The 12,892-nt window shown below is 45.3% G+C and overlaps 1 protein-coding gene across 2 annotated transcripts in view; it reads left to right on the forward strand.

Annotated features, from left to right (window-relative positions):
• Positions 1 to 1,255: 1,255 nt before the first annotated feature.
• LOC118773486 (E3 ubiquitin-protein ligase RNF152-like) overlaps positions 1,256 to 12,892 on the forward strand; it is a 33,424-nt gene continuing 21,787 nt past the window's right edge. Inside the window, exon 1 of one of the 2 annotated variants that reach the window (XM_036522437.1) lies at positions 1,256 to 1,394. The gene's annotated coding sequence lies outside the window, so the exon portion shown is untranslated. Of the gene's footprint in view, positions 1,395 to 2,146; positions 2,197 to 12,892 lie in introns of those variants that run through there. The other variant, XM_036522438.1, reaches the window with a different exon arrangement.

A 12,892-nucleotide genomic window follows, 5' to 3' on the forward strand; every position in this document is an offset into this window, starting at 1 on the left:
AGCTCCCCCTTCCTTGTTGTTCCAGATCGTTCTGGGTAACAGCACAGCCGGAAACATCCAGCCTGAAGGTATCTGACAGTTCAGCGTGTGGCTTTTTTTGCGGTGGCAGTGGCTTATAGCACGCTGTGACCCACAGGCTAGCTGCTGCTGCCAGAGTGCACCATTCCTGCAGAATCGGCCATGAATTATTGAAATACGCAACAAGATAAGAAATGCCCCAGGGCATGAATGTCCAATTCGCCACTTGTTTGTGTAATAAACATATGAATAAACACGCAGTTTTTCAGAATTGTTGAACATGTTGCTTTCTGTTATCCGGGCACTTTGATGAAAACTGAGCGTACGGTAACAGAAGGAAACAAAAATCACACGGCGTGAGAGAAGTTCTGCAAAAGGCCCTTGCTCTGTAGCAGCTCAGATGCAAGTGCTTTGTCGGGGCTTCAATCAGGGCATCCAGTGAGCAAATGCACACCAGCATGGAGTTACCGCACGTGGCTTGCTTTGAGAGTTTATCCTACTATACTGTCAAGGAGGATGGGGAATATCATTTTCTGTCAGTGCCCCCTGCGGAGGGTAATAAAAATGTGCGACGCAGATTTATCAGGGCGCAACACAGTTTAACATAACGCAATTGTTATTTTAAGTCGATATGTGACTTTAATATGTATAAGCCATTTCATCTGAGTAGCTGATACAGAATAATGGTACGAGTATATACAAAAGGGAAAATCCCGAAAAATCATATGAAATGTATTCCTATGTGACAAGTGAGGTCTTTCAAGTAATCTGTTGCCTTATACCAGGCTCAGTAAAGTGGTCCACAAAAAGTACAAAACACACACACCTGGCATTCAGGTGAGAGTAGCTGACCGTTGTGAGCATACGTTGACTTCGAAAATTAGAACAATATCTGAAGACAGTAACTTTACATAAATAATACGTCTTCTGTCACGGCTCCTGATCATTGATATCTATGTAATGTCCTGTGCTTTCGGTCACCTCGTTGCACAATTATTTTGCCCGTTGTGGAGTTTATATCTGGTTTTTGCTTGTGAAACCGCGCAACACTCCTGATTCCACTCTTGCAACACGTTCGATTAGGTACGTGATGGTGCTTGTGATGTTACACAGTGGGCGTGGTTTTACACAGTGGGCGGTGTATAGAGGAGGAAGCTGCTCCGCCATGGGTGAGACCGAAGTGGTGGGCGTGGCCTTCATGTAGTTGGGTTAAAAAACAGAAGAAAACAGAAACAGTGAGGCAGAGGAGGGAGCGTGTTTTACATCCTGTAGAGAGATTCACTTGACGACCTAAATGCTGTCCGATATTTTTCGCCAGCGAACACTGAATGTGGATACACCTTGATAATATACTGAGTCGTGAAAGGATTTCAAAGGTGAGCTCTTTTAATATGATCAAAAATAATATTTCGCCTCTAACTTGGATGTAGAGACGTTGCAAAATCTACTGCATCTGACATCAGCGAGGTGACTGTGTCAGTTCAGTTGTGGCTTTAATCTCTCAGTACACCAATATAATCAGGATATTTTATAGTCAGCGAGCAATGGCTACGTTGAAATTGTTTTCAGCATTGTAATGTTTCAGGAAACGTCACCCTTACACCATCTACTTCGTTGTAGCGAACGAGAATTTGCTTCCTGCACGAGGACAATTATTGTTTAGCCAAATGTAGCTGACTGGCTACCTCCTAAAACTACAATTTGACAGAAAAAAAGTCATACCGTAACGTCTTTTGTCCTCAGTTGTCTTAATAGCCTCTGCAGGGGTTGGTTCAAACTGATATATTAAGCTATTTTCAAATACTGTATGAGCAAAGTACACAAATGACAAAAATGCAAGTGCACTCGCCACTTACTGTTTCGAAAGAACAGAACTGCAGTTAAGCATACAGTGATTTTTTCAATGATAGAATCGTACGTACAACGACTAGATCATGCCTGCGCTGCGCTTCTTTTGTAAACAAACAAGACCCAAAATACAGACTAGGAAGCGTCCTTTGTGCCGTAACCCCCAGACCTAGACCCGACACATTTGGTGCAAGTGATTAGGTGCAGGCGCAACAAAGCTATGTTCGCCCTGCCGCTCGTCTCCTCCTTGTCTGTCCGGACCGAAATGAACAATTTCCCTCCAGCCTCGAAACCTGCAGCGAGAGAGACGACAGACGGTGACATAATCAGGTACAAGACGAACGCTTCGACTTCGTTAATCGTGCGATTCAATTGTTACTGGCGTTATTTTTCTGAATGCGGAAGCCGTGCATTCGTTCAGCCTTCGATTGTAAGGCAACAGCAGTACCCATCTGTTGGTATGTTATTCGTAAATATGTAACTGTATGTTCTGTGTAAGAAGGCAGTGTTGCCATTCCTTCTAAAATGTGGCGTAACTCTCAGATTACTGAAAAAAAAATTGTTTCCATTTTACAGGTAATCGTTATTCTATCAAACAGCTATTGACGGTGGGGGTGCTGCTAGACTAAGTATCATCGTTCTGAAGTGCATCTTGCTCGTGTAGAATAATGTGTGTTCCCTGTGCTATCCCGTGTCGTTTGATGCTAATTTCATAGTGCATATCTTTGTTGTTTTATTTAGTCCAAGAATGTCATTTATTAAGCAGCCGCGGCGTCGCTGTGGTGTGGGAATGGGCTGTCCACATTGTCTGAAAGCGATGAAGACATCACATTCATCAGTGGACCATCTGAGCAGACGGCCTTGCTCCAGAACGAGATCTGTAGAGTTTTCGAGCGAGCGGCTCTGTAGAAACAAAGAGATCGGGAGGCACTGTCCTCGGACAAACAAGAGTGCTTGCAAAGATCAGCGAGCCTCCCCTGTCGCCACGAGTCTAGGGCGGCAGTGTCACTTCGCTCTAATATCACCTGGGGAAGTTTACCCTTGCAATTATGAAAATAAGACAAAGAAAAAAAAGACCTGAAGCGACGCCTCTTCATACACTTTTTGCATGCATATTTTAACCAAGATTGAGCACAAAACAATTTCCATATATGTACACACCACCGTTTGGATCTGTGTCGCGTGTGGGTAGTGGGTTTATGACCTAGGCTGCACGGGATTCCGTAGTATGGGGTGTGCATAATAAATGTAATCAGAATGTTCATCTTTTTACCAGACGAGTCGGCTAGCTAGTTGCTATGATGTCAGTGCGGTGCTTTTTCAGATCCGAGGGGGTGATTAGCATGTAACGCAGGACCCTCAGTGGGTCACCTTTTAAACCCACTGACCCAAGAAATCTGTCAGTGCACTTGCGCAGCTTTTCATTTGCTCATGCTAATGCGGTGCGGGGACTTCATACGGCAGCTGTGGGGGGGTGGTTTCGGAAAAGGCTTCCCAAATTCTGACTTGACCCTCCTCATCTTAACAGTACATTACTGTTATTTAGCAGATGCTCTTATCCAGAGCGACTTGCATAGGTTGGGATTGTTTCTTGTTATCCATTTACACAGCTGGACATTTTTACTGAGGTAGCACTAGGTTAGGTACCCTTGCCCAAGGGTACGGCAGCAGTGCCTCAGTGGGGAATCAAACCAGCAACCTTTTGTTTTCGAGTCCCGCTCCTTACCATTATGCTACACTGCTGTTCATCTTTACGCTTAAAGTGCTTAAAGGTGCTCTTGATTTGGGTGTGTGTGCAGATGTAGAAACCAGACTAACTGCCTCCAAACCTGTGTGTAAAGGCTCTCAGTGGCAGGCTGGCTGGGCTTTGTCGAGTCTTGTGTGACCGGGGGAAAAAGAACACGCATTCTTCTTCGTTCCTCCTTTCTCTCGGCTCTGAAGCTGTGGATGGTATTGTGTTTGCTCACAGCCAGGGAAAAGGGGGAAGGCGTCGGTTCGAAGGAGCCCTGCAGTGTCGCAGCCGGTCGCGGGCGAAAGAGGTGTGAATGGGAATGCCAGTGTCCTGGCGTTACCTCCCGCCGTGCGGAGCACAGAGTTGGCGGGGTGGGGGTGATTGGATAGCAGCGCAGTGCTTGGAGGTTATTAAGAAGGCATGTTGACTGAAACCCGGTGCTGCCCTGAATTGAAAACACAAGCGTGGGGCTACGGGTTTTGACCTTTGTCTCATTCCACCTGGATTTTCAAAGAGGATAATGACTTTACATTACATGATTGTCATTTAGCAGACCCTCTTATCCAGAGCTATTTACATAGGTTACAGTTTTACGTGTTATCCATTTATGCAGCTGGCTGAAATTGAGGGATACTGAGGAAACCGAATTTTGGGTTAAGTACCTCGCACGAGGGTACAACAGCAGTGCCCCAGTGGGAAATTGAACCCCCAACCTTTTGGGTATAAGCCCTGCTCCTTACCGCTAAGCCACGCTGCTGCCCAGCGCAGTCATCCCCAGAATGTGGAGCTGTTCTCTGAGGAATTCTGTCAGGCTTGCGTGTCTCTGTCTGTCTCTGCAGCTCTCTGCTGCATGCTCAGGCTCTCGTGCTCCTTAATAAGACTGGGGCTGACCTCAGATTAATGGCATTATTTGTCTGCTCGGCTGAAGCCCTTATCCAGGGCAACCTGCATTGCATGGCTCACATTTTTTCTTTCGTGTTCTGTATTAATATGGCCGGATATTTACTGAAGCTATTCAGGTTAAGTGCAGTCCTCCAGGCTGTGCCTCGCTGTGGATTTAAGCCCCCAACCTCCTGGTTATGATTACAGTTCTCTAATCAGTGCTCCGCACTCCTGCACTAATAAGAGGCTGCGTCGCAATGGCTTTATTTGTGTATCCGTTTAATATTCTGCTCCTGCCCAGAACATCCACACTGTCTGTTTTTCATCCCTCGCTTTGAGCTGTGTCTCAGGTAATGTCTGGGGTAATCCGCTAGTACTTGCCACTCTGTTTCTTCCAAAGTATGCGCAAAGTGAGCATTGCGACACGGGTGAAGTCTGATAATCTACTTGTCTTACCTGTGGGGAGCTCACAGAAAGAGAATGAAGATGGCCCATTAGGAAAAACAGCCTCACAAGGGGGTTTGTGGGTGTGAGATTTTGACGCTGTACACAGAGCTTGATGATAACCATTTCCTTGCTGTCGAGGTGGAGGATGTGAGCGTCGGGCTGCTGTTAGCAGCTGTTCCCCGCTGTGTGCAGTGTAAGGATGTGGTCCGAGGCTTGGCCTGCTGTAGGAAACCCCCATGTAATGACCACAGGTAGCCCGCTGCTTTCTGCTCTGCAGTAAGGAATGCGGGCGGGGAAGGCAAGGCGTTCGCCTTTGTTTTGCTTTGTTTTGTCCGTGCAAAGATTCATTGTGGATCTTAATCGCGAGGCTGCGAGAGGTTGCCGTATTTCATTGTGTTTAATTATCCCGGCCTAAATCAAAGGAATTGATAACCACTAAATCAGGACAAGCCATCAGCGATTTTGTTTTTAAGATGACAATTAACTTTTAAGAGGGAATAAAGTGCTGTCGATAAACGGGACTCTGAGGGAAGGAGTTTGAATGTGGAGAAGTGCGCTGGGAAGGCTGTGAGTCCCATGATTCATATTTATTCATTAGGCTTGTGTACCAAATCCCTCTCTCTCCCCCGCACCTCAGAAACGGTTCTCGCATTGCCAGATCTCTCATATGGCCTGTTTTTCTGTTTGTCCCGCTTTTTCTCGGCGTTATCATTCACTGAGCCTAAACTCTCAGCACAGTAAATTCTAGGCAACGGTAGCCTGACTGCTCTGTTTTAACATGTAGGCCTTCTCCCTGTCTGTTTGAATGTCAGCGGTGTTCATAGGTGCTTGCGCTCTTTGAACCGTTTTTTTTTTGATGTTATGTAAGTACGTCTGGCAGTTTCAGGTTTGAGCGTTTGGGGAGGGGGGCTGAGGTAAACAAGCGCCTTGAAATGGGGGAAGCACAAAAAAGCTGAGGAGTATTTTCAGCTCTGAATGCGTCTTCAACATCACAGAGTTTAATTCTTGGTGGCATTTTATTTAATCCTTTTTTGGCAGCTTCTGAGCGACTTGAGAGTTTCAAAATCAAAACTTCCTTTTCTTTCTTTTTTTCAAAGCAAGATTGAAGCATCAGAAAGGGTTCCAAGCTCCCCCTGGGATGAGAGAGACATCGGCCTTATTTCTTGTGACAGGTTTTTCTCTCCGCTCTTAGTGGCGGGGGGGGGGGGGGGGGGGTGAATCCTCCCTCAGACGTCTCTCCTCTTCTCTGTTCTTCACATACACGCAAAATCGCAGGCCGACCGCAGTATCTCACCAGCAGCCCCAGCACAGCAAACGAAGGACACGGATGCTCACTTCGTATCCTTGTAAAACTGACACTGCTTCACGTTGAAGAGTGGGTCGCCAAAAGGTCAGGGCACCGTTTGACGAGCGTAACATGCAAGCCCTGGTCTCCCGTGCCCTGGATGCTAATGGCTGTCGTGACCGGGGACACATTGAAATATTGTCACATGGTGCTTTAAGAGTCATTGTCTGCTTGTGTCTGGGCTGTTCGCCTTGACCTATGCAGGATTTGTAATTGGCTGAGTGAATGTGGGGTCAGGATGGAAATGAGAGCACCTTGTCACTTGGGTTCCTTGAAAATCCCAGAGGAAATAACATCACACATCAGAGAGAAGGGCTGCAGACACTATGCAGAAGTACGTTTGAACAAAATCCACATACACAGGTGACAAATGACATTTTTAACGATACCAGCAGACCCAGAGGATGACGGGGCTTGGAAGAATGCGTTGAGCGTACAAATACATTTATTCAGCGCTGAAAAGGTCACGACAACGATAAAGACAGCCCAACACGATGTAAGTTAATTTAAAAGCAGCAGATTTGTTCCTGCTTTACGGATTAAGTAATCCGTTTGCTCTTTCCTTGTTGGGGTCGAGTGATTAGTTTCCTCCTCCTCGTGCGAAAAAGAAAGGCTTCCGAATGTGGCCGCCCAGCTGATCGCGAGTGCGTGGTTTGTCACAAAGTCACGTGAAAGTGTCTTGAGAAAGCTGTCGCCTCTCGGTCGTAATTCTTTCCGGTAGTTTTTTTTTAATCTTTATTTTATATTTGAATCCCTTTTCTCACTTTTTAAAAAATTATTTTTATTTTAAACCCCTTTTCCGACTTTTCACCCCCCTAGTGAACCCCCCGCTCTGGTGCTGTTTCCTCATTAATTCTCCCACTCCCAAAATGGCGGTGGCAGGTTCGCTTTCCGCTAGCCCGTTCGCCTCGTACGCGCGTGGGTTTCACACGGGCGCACTCAAGTGTTTTCCCCGAGTCAGGTGTCTAATTGGCTCCCATCTGTTGGGAGAGAAGCGGCGTCTACGCTGGATTGGGGGGGGGGGGGGGGTAATTTGTGTCAGGGGAAGTCTTACCTTATTGATTCCACTCTGCTGTTACTCTTAAGTTTTGCACTGTCTAGCATTATTTGTCTGGCTCACTCTCTTTCTTTTTGGTTGCATCCAGTGTTTCAAAACTCAGTGAGTTTTTTTTAAGAAACTAAGCTTCACAACAACAGCACATTATTGGTATTTAGCAGACACTCTTATCCACAATGGCTTACATTGTTTACAGTTTTTTTTTTTAACATCAATATCCATTTATACAGCTGGATGTTTAGTAAGGCAATTTTGGGTTCATTACCTTGCCCAAGGATACCGCAGCAGTGCCCCAGTGGGGAGTTGAATCAGAAACCTTTTGGTTATGAGTCCTGCTCCTTAACCTCTATGCTACATTGCCACTGCCTGAAAAGTCATGCATGGAATACATGAAGGGGAGGAAGGAAATGAACATTCCGAGCAAACTCCTGATCTGATTAGCATCCTTCACCTGATCTGAGAGTGTGCATTACCACATTGAAGTGTTATTGCAAAGATAATGCCATGCAGTGGAATACAGGCAAAGGTTGTGAAAGAAAATCAGCAAATCCCATTTCGGTTTGGGCAGAGGTGCTATCCCCTCTGAGATTAAATTCACTCAACTCTGGAGGTGTCTTTCGGGTTGGATTAATGTCAGGTTTGTGCATTATGATTTGGCAGTGACAGAGTATTTTGTGTGAAATGCAGACAGGAGGTTTTCATTTTTGATCAGGAGTGGTGAAAGTTATCTGTTATTTCAGTTTGTGGTGCTTCTACTCTGATGCGTGACTGCGACCTTCACATTTTTTGTAGAAATGTGTTGGTCTTGGGGAAAAACTTTCCGTCCCATGACCATGTCCCTTTTTTTGACAATTCAGTACAATGTGTTCTGGAACTTGACTACAGGAAGTGAAGACGTACACCACATCACACTTCATTTGAGGTCACATCACACTTGGCTGGTTCCTTTTTCTGCTTGGTGATCTGCACATTGATAGAGCTACCACTAACAAGAAGATAGCAACAGCTGAACAAGGCTAATGTGATCCCCATTGACTGGGGAGAGAAGGTTCAATCCGCCACTGTCAGATGAACTGGTTCCAGTTGGTTTGATATGGTTTGACAACAGTTTAGCAGCTTGGCTGCCTTGTACGTAGACACATTCTGTATGGCCTTGGCCCCGTGTGGTATTGTACTACATGGGTAGATGGTTCAAAATATGACTTTCACTTTGTTATGGCACTCTGATGGATGTAATCTTCTTATTTTGCTTTTGTGCTCTGGAAATCTGAACACATTTGTGGGTTATAAAAATTAACACAACACAGCATGTAAGTTCAGATGTCAAGCTACTCCTTTGTCTTTATGGAAATGTTACGCAGGAGGGTGCTCAAGGTACACTATATGGACAAAAGTATTTGGCCACACCTGTTTTTCAGGGTTTGGGCTAGGCCCCTTATCTCCAGTGAAGGGCAATCTTAATGCTTCAACATACCAAGACATTTTGGACAATGCTATGCTTCCAACTTTGTGGCAACAGTTTGGGGAAGGCCCTTTTCTATTCCAACATGACTGCGCCCCAGTGCACAAAGCAAGGACTATAAAGACATGGTTTGATGAGTTTGGTGTGGAAGAACTTGACTGGCCCGCACAGAGCCCTGACCTCAACCCCATCGAGCACCTTTAGAATGACCTGGAACGGAGATTGCGAGCCAGGCCTTCTCGTCCAACATCAGTGCCTGACCTCATAAATGCTCTTCAGAATGAATGGGCACAAATTCCCACAGAAACACTCGAAAATCTTGTGGAAAGCCTTCCAAGAAGAGTGGAAGCTGTTATAGCTGCAAAAGGGGGACCAACTCCATATTAAAGTATATGTATAACTCCATATTAAAGTATATGTATTTGAATACAATGTCATTACAATGTAATGGTCAGGCGTCCAAATACTTTTGTCCATGTAGTGTAGGTTTTGTTTAGGTGACTCGATCAGCGCTTGTGAGTGTTTGCATCTTTGCCATCCAGACCAGCGGTCAGGCAGACCCTCATGTTAACGGAGCTTGGGGCACTTTTTTTGGGGGTGGCCTGAGGGCGCTCCATGCCATGCAGGAACGTGAAGCGATTTTTAATGTTTTTTTAGTCACCCACGTGAAACTGGACAACTTTACCCAGGATGGAAAGAATCACAGCGAGGTTCCTTCCCAGTCACTTTCCCCACAAGAAGTACTTACAGCAGATACAGTTCCTGTACCTTTTTTTTTTTTTTTAAACGCCTTTCACAATTGATCACATGCCAGAAGTGACCTTCTCTAATGAGGTGAAGTCTCCGTATCTGGGCCTGAAAAATGAAGGGAATTTATTTTGCGGAGGTAGGTTGAATATAATGTGTGTGAGTGAAATGAAACATGGGACTACTGCATGGCAGAAAGTCATTCCTCAGCACAAAATTTTAGGGGACTGGGATGCAGAGAGGGAGGGTGTTACAAGGTTAGAAAATCAAGGTTACCCTCCCCCCCTTTTTTCCCCCCAAAGTTGATGCACAAATGAAAGTTGACCCTTGAGTTCTGGTATGTCATTTGATAAATCATTATACAAATAGAATTTTTTGGTTTGTTTTTGGTTGTTTTGGTTCATGTTTTTCAGCTGAACTTGAAGCCTGTTGATGGTTGCTTGCTGCATATTGGTAGAATAATTAAGGTGTGATTGAATTTAATGTTCAGAGCTAGTTTCTGTCATACCATATATTATAAAGACTTTTGATTTATTCCTGTTTGTTATATCTTTATTAATATCTTTATGTTCGGTGTACAAAATACCATTATCAGCATTCAGTCTGTGTTTTTACAATGCATATTTTTTATTGGGTATATTTCATGTTTTAGACGTGGCGCTAAAGCATACAGTGACAATTAGATTTAAACATTGCACTTTGAGAAATGAAAGTTGCAGTCGGGCAGTTTCTCTCATTTACCTGCAAGATTCCTCCCCATGGAGTGTGGGTGATGAGGAGTTGTCCTCCGACCAGCCGCCTGGCAGCAGAACCAGCCCTGCTTGGGTGCCATCTTGACAGACCCCAGGGGTCACTGGGACACTCCCGTCCCATGTCCAGTGCTTCTGTCTGTCTCCTTCCTGCTTGGGCCCAAAGTGTACCAGATCCTCGATAGCTGCCAGCTGTGTGTTCATTCAGGAAGCTTTAACCAGGAGTTGCTTGGTGTTGCGGTGGTCCACAGGATGGATAGGGGTCAGGTCAGGTGGGGTATTACTAGGCCAGTGTACTAATCCTGCAATTCTCGAAATGGCAGCGTGTCTGCGAACAGGTGTGTGACCCGCTTGACGTTTGACAGTGAAAGGGTGGAAATGGCTGTCTGATGAAAGCACCTCTGTTCCACCTGACCATTAATGCACTTTGTCCTTAGCTCTGAACAATGAATAACAGCAGATGTTAAGTTTTTCCTCTAATGCCATGATCCTGGCAGTGTCACACGTCGCTTACAACATTTAGCTAAGTGCTAACAGCAAAACGTACTCAGTGTTAAAGACCAAAGTGCATTATGGTTTTTACACAGTTGATTTGAGAAACTAAAAAAATGCTTCTTGATGTAGAGAATTGCCTGGCAAATAGTGGTTGAGTGGTATGGGTCTGAACCACTCCTGTGGCTCACTTTGGGTAGTGGGTTAGGAACCACTGAGCTCCCTCTCTAATATCTATAGCCAAACAGACAGCCGGTGGACACTGTATGTAAAGTCTTTGATATGATATGAGACACCCGCCAGGTCGTGAACCCACAATCCTCTGATGTTGCGTATTACATAATGTCACTGTATAGTAGGAGATTTTTATATATGAAATGGACTATCCTGAAAATGAAAGACTGAGAGACACAAGAGACAGAGTGAGAGTCCTGTATGTTGAAATGAATGGAGTGAAGTGTCTTCCCAGCGAATTTAAGAATGTGGCTAAATGAAATGAGAGGTGAAACAAACTGATGATCGATAAACGCAATCCCCAGAATATAAATGGGCCTACATGTTTGCTGTAGCTTCAGTCTGTCTTTTTCCAGAAAAGTTATTGGTGTGTCACAGCAAGGGCCCAGACGTTCTGTTATGACCCAATATTAAGCTCCTGTGTTCTGCCTGCCCTCCATCCAGGGGGTTCTTGCTGCCTGCATTCATATTTACCAGTTTAGTAAAAGTTGGGGCAGCAGTATAGCATAGTGGTAAGGCGCAGTCCATGTAACCGAAAGGTTGCTGGTTTCATTCCCTGCTGGGGCGAGGTATTTAACCCACAATTACCTCAGTATACATCCAGCTGTCTGAATGGATAACGTGTAAAACAGTAACCCTTGTAAGTTGCTCTGGATAACAATGTCTGCTAAATGACACTAATGCAATGCTATATTCTCTTTTAGACCACACCCACAAAGAATGTTCACAATTAGACAGAGACAAAATTTTCAATGTGGAATGCGCTAGACTAACTGTGCTAATCCAAGTATTAAGAGTCTGTGGCAGGGGGTTGAACCCGGAACCTTCTGCTGTCAACGGTCAGAAACTCCCAACCGCAAGGTCCTTGACTTTTATGCAGAAGCCACGAACCGTAAGGTGACACACCTGGACACGGTAACGAGGTTAAATGCTTTGCCTGTGTCTGTGCTGTGTTACCAGCGGGTAGAGCAACTGCAGCGGGAGCTGTAAGGTTGCTGAAAACAAGGTGACTGATCGTTATTGATGAATGGATGTGACAAGCCGATGATGAGCAGGTGGTGCGGCCATTAGCCGCTGATTAGACTCCAGCGAAGAGGAGCCGGAGCCAAGGAGGTGAGGAACTGGGAGCGATGCGTGTTTGCCTGAGTTTTGTCGTCTGGGATTAGCGATGTAATCATCAGCTGCAGGGAAGGAGGGAGGTACAGTATGGAGGAAGAAGTAGCATGCTGGAAGACTGCGATCGCGGCCGAAGGTAAAATATTTTGCGTTTACGTCAAACGCTTGCTACGCTCACCAAAAGAACAACTCGCACACTGTGCCACTGTGAGCTATTTTAGTGGTACATGCAAATCATGAATTTGTTGAAACCATAGACTTCTCATGTAAAGGACCGATCCCAGATCAGTTGCATTTTTCCTCAGATGCCTTACCTTTCTTCCTGCCTCCATCATCATCACTGACTGTATCATGTCCTGTTTAGTTTTTGATGCAGTTTGATTTTTTTAAGGAATATAATTTTTACTGTCTGCTATTATAATGACATAATGAAGATGCTCTGTTCGTGGTCACTAGTTTTCACAAGCTGCAGGATTTCTTCTGCCTGATATGTTCCTGAAGTGTTTTCTGCAGAGCTTATCAAAGTAGCCACCACTGCCACACCCAAACACAAGCTCCTGATCACCATCTGGCCCACTTCTTAATCAAAACATCTGTCACTGTTTGCCCTTCTAAGTCCTCATGTGGTTTGGTTACCTATGGGCTTTGAGTCTTTGGACAAACAATCCGTGGAACTCCACCAACCTTGTCCCCATCCCAGAAACGTTCCACAGCTAGCACAACGGCACAGACTGCGACGCCTCCACCAGCTAACACACCACAT

This window comes from Megalops cyprinoides, chromosome 2 (genome assembly GCF_013368585.1).
Source record: "Megalops cyprinoides isolate fMegCyp1 chromosome 2, fMegCyp1.pri, whole genome shotgun sequence".
Lineage (NCBI taxonomy): Eukaryota > Metazoa > Chordata > Actinopteri > Elopiformes > Megalopidae > Megalops > Megalops cyprinoides.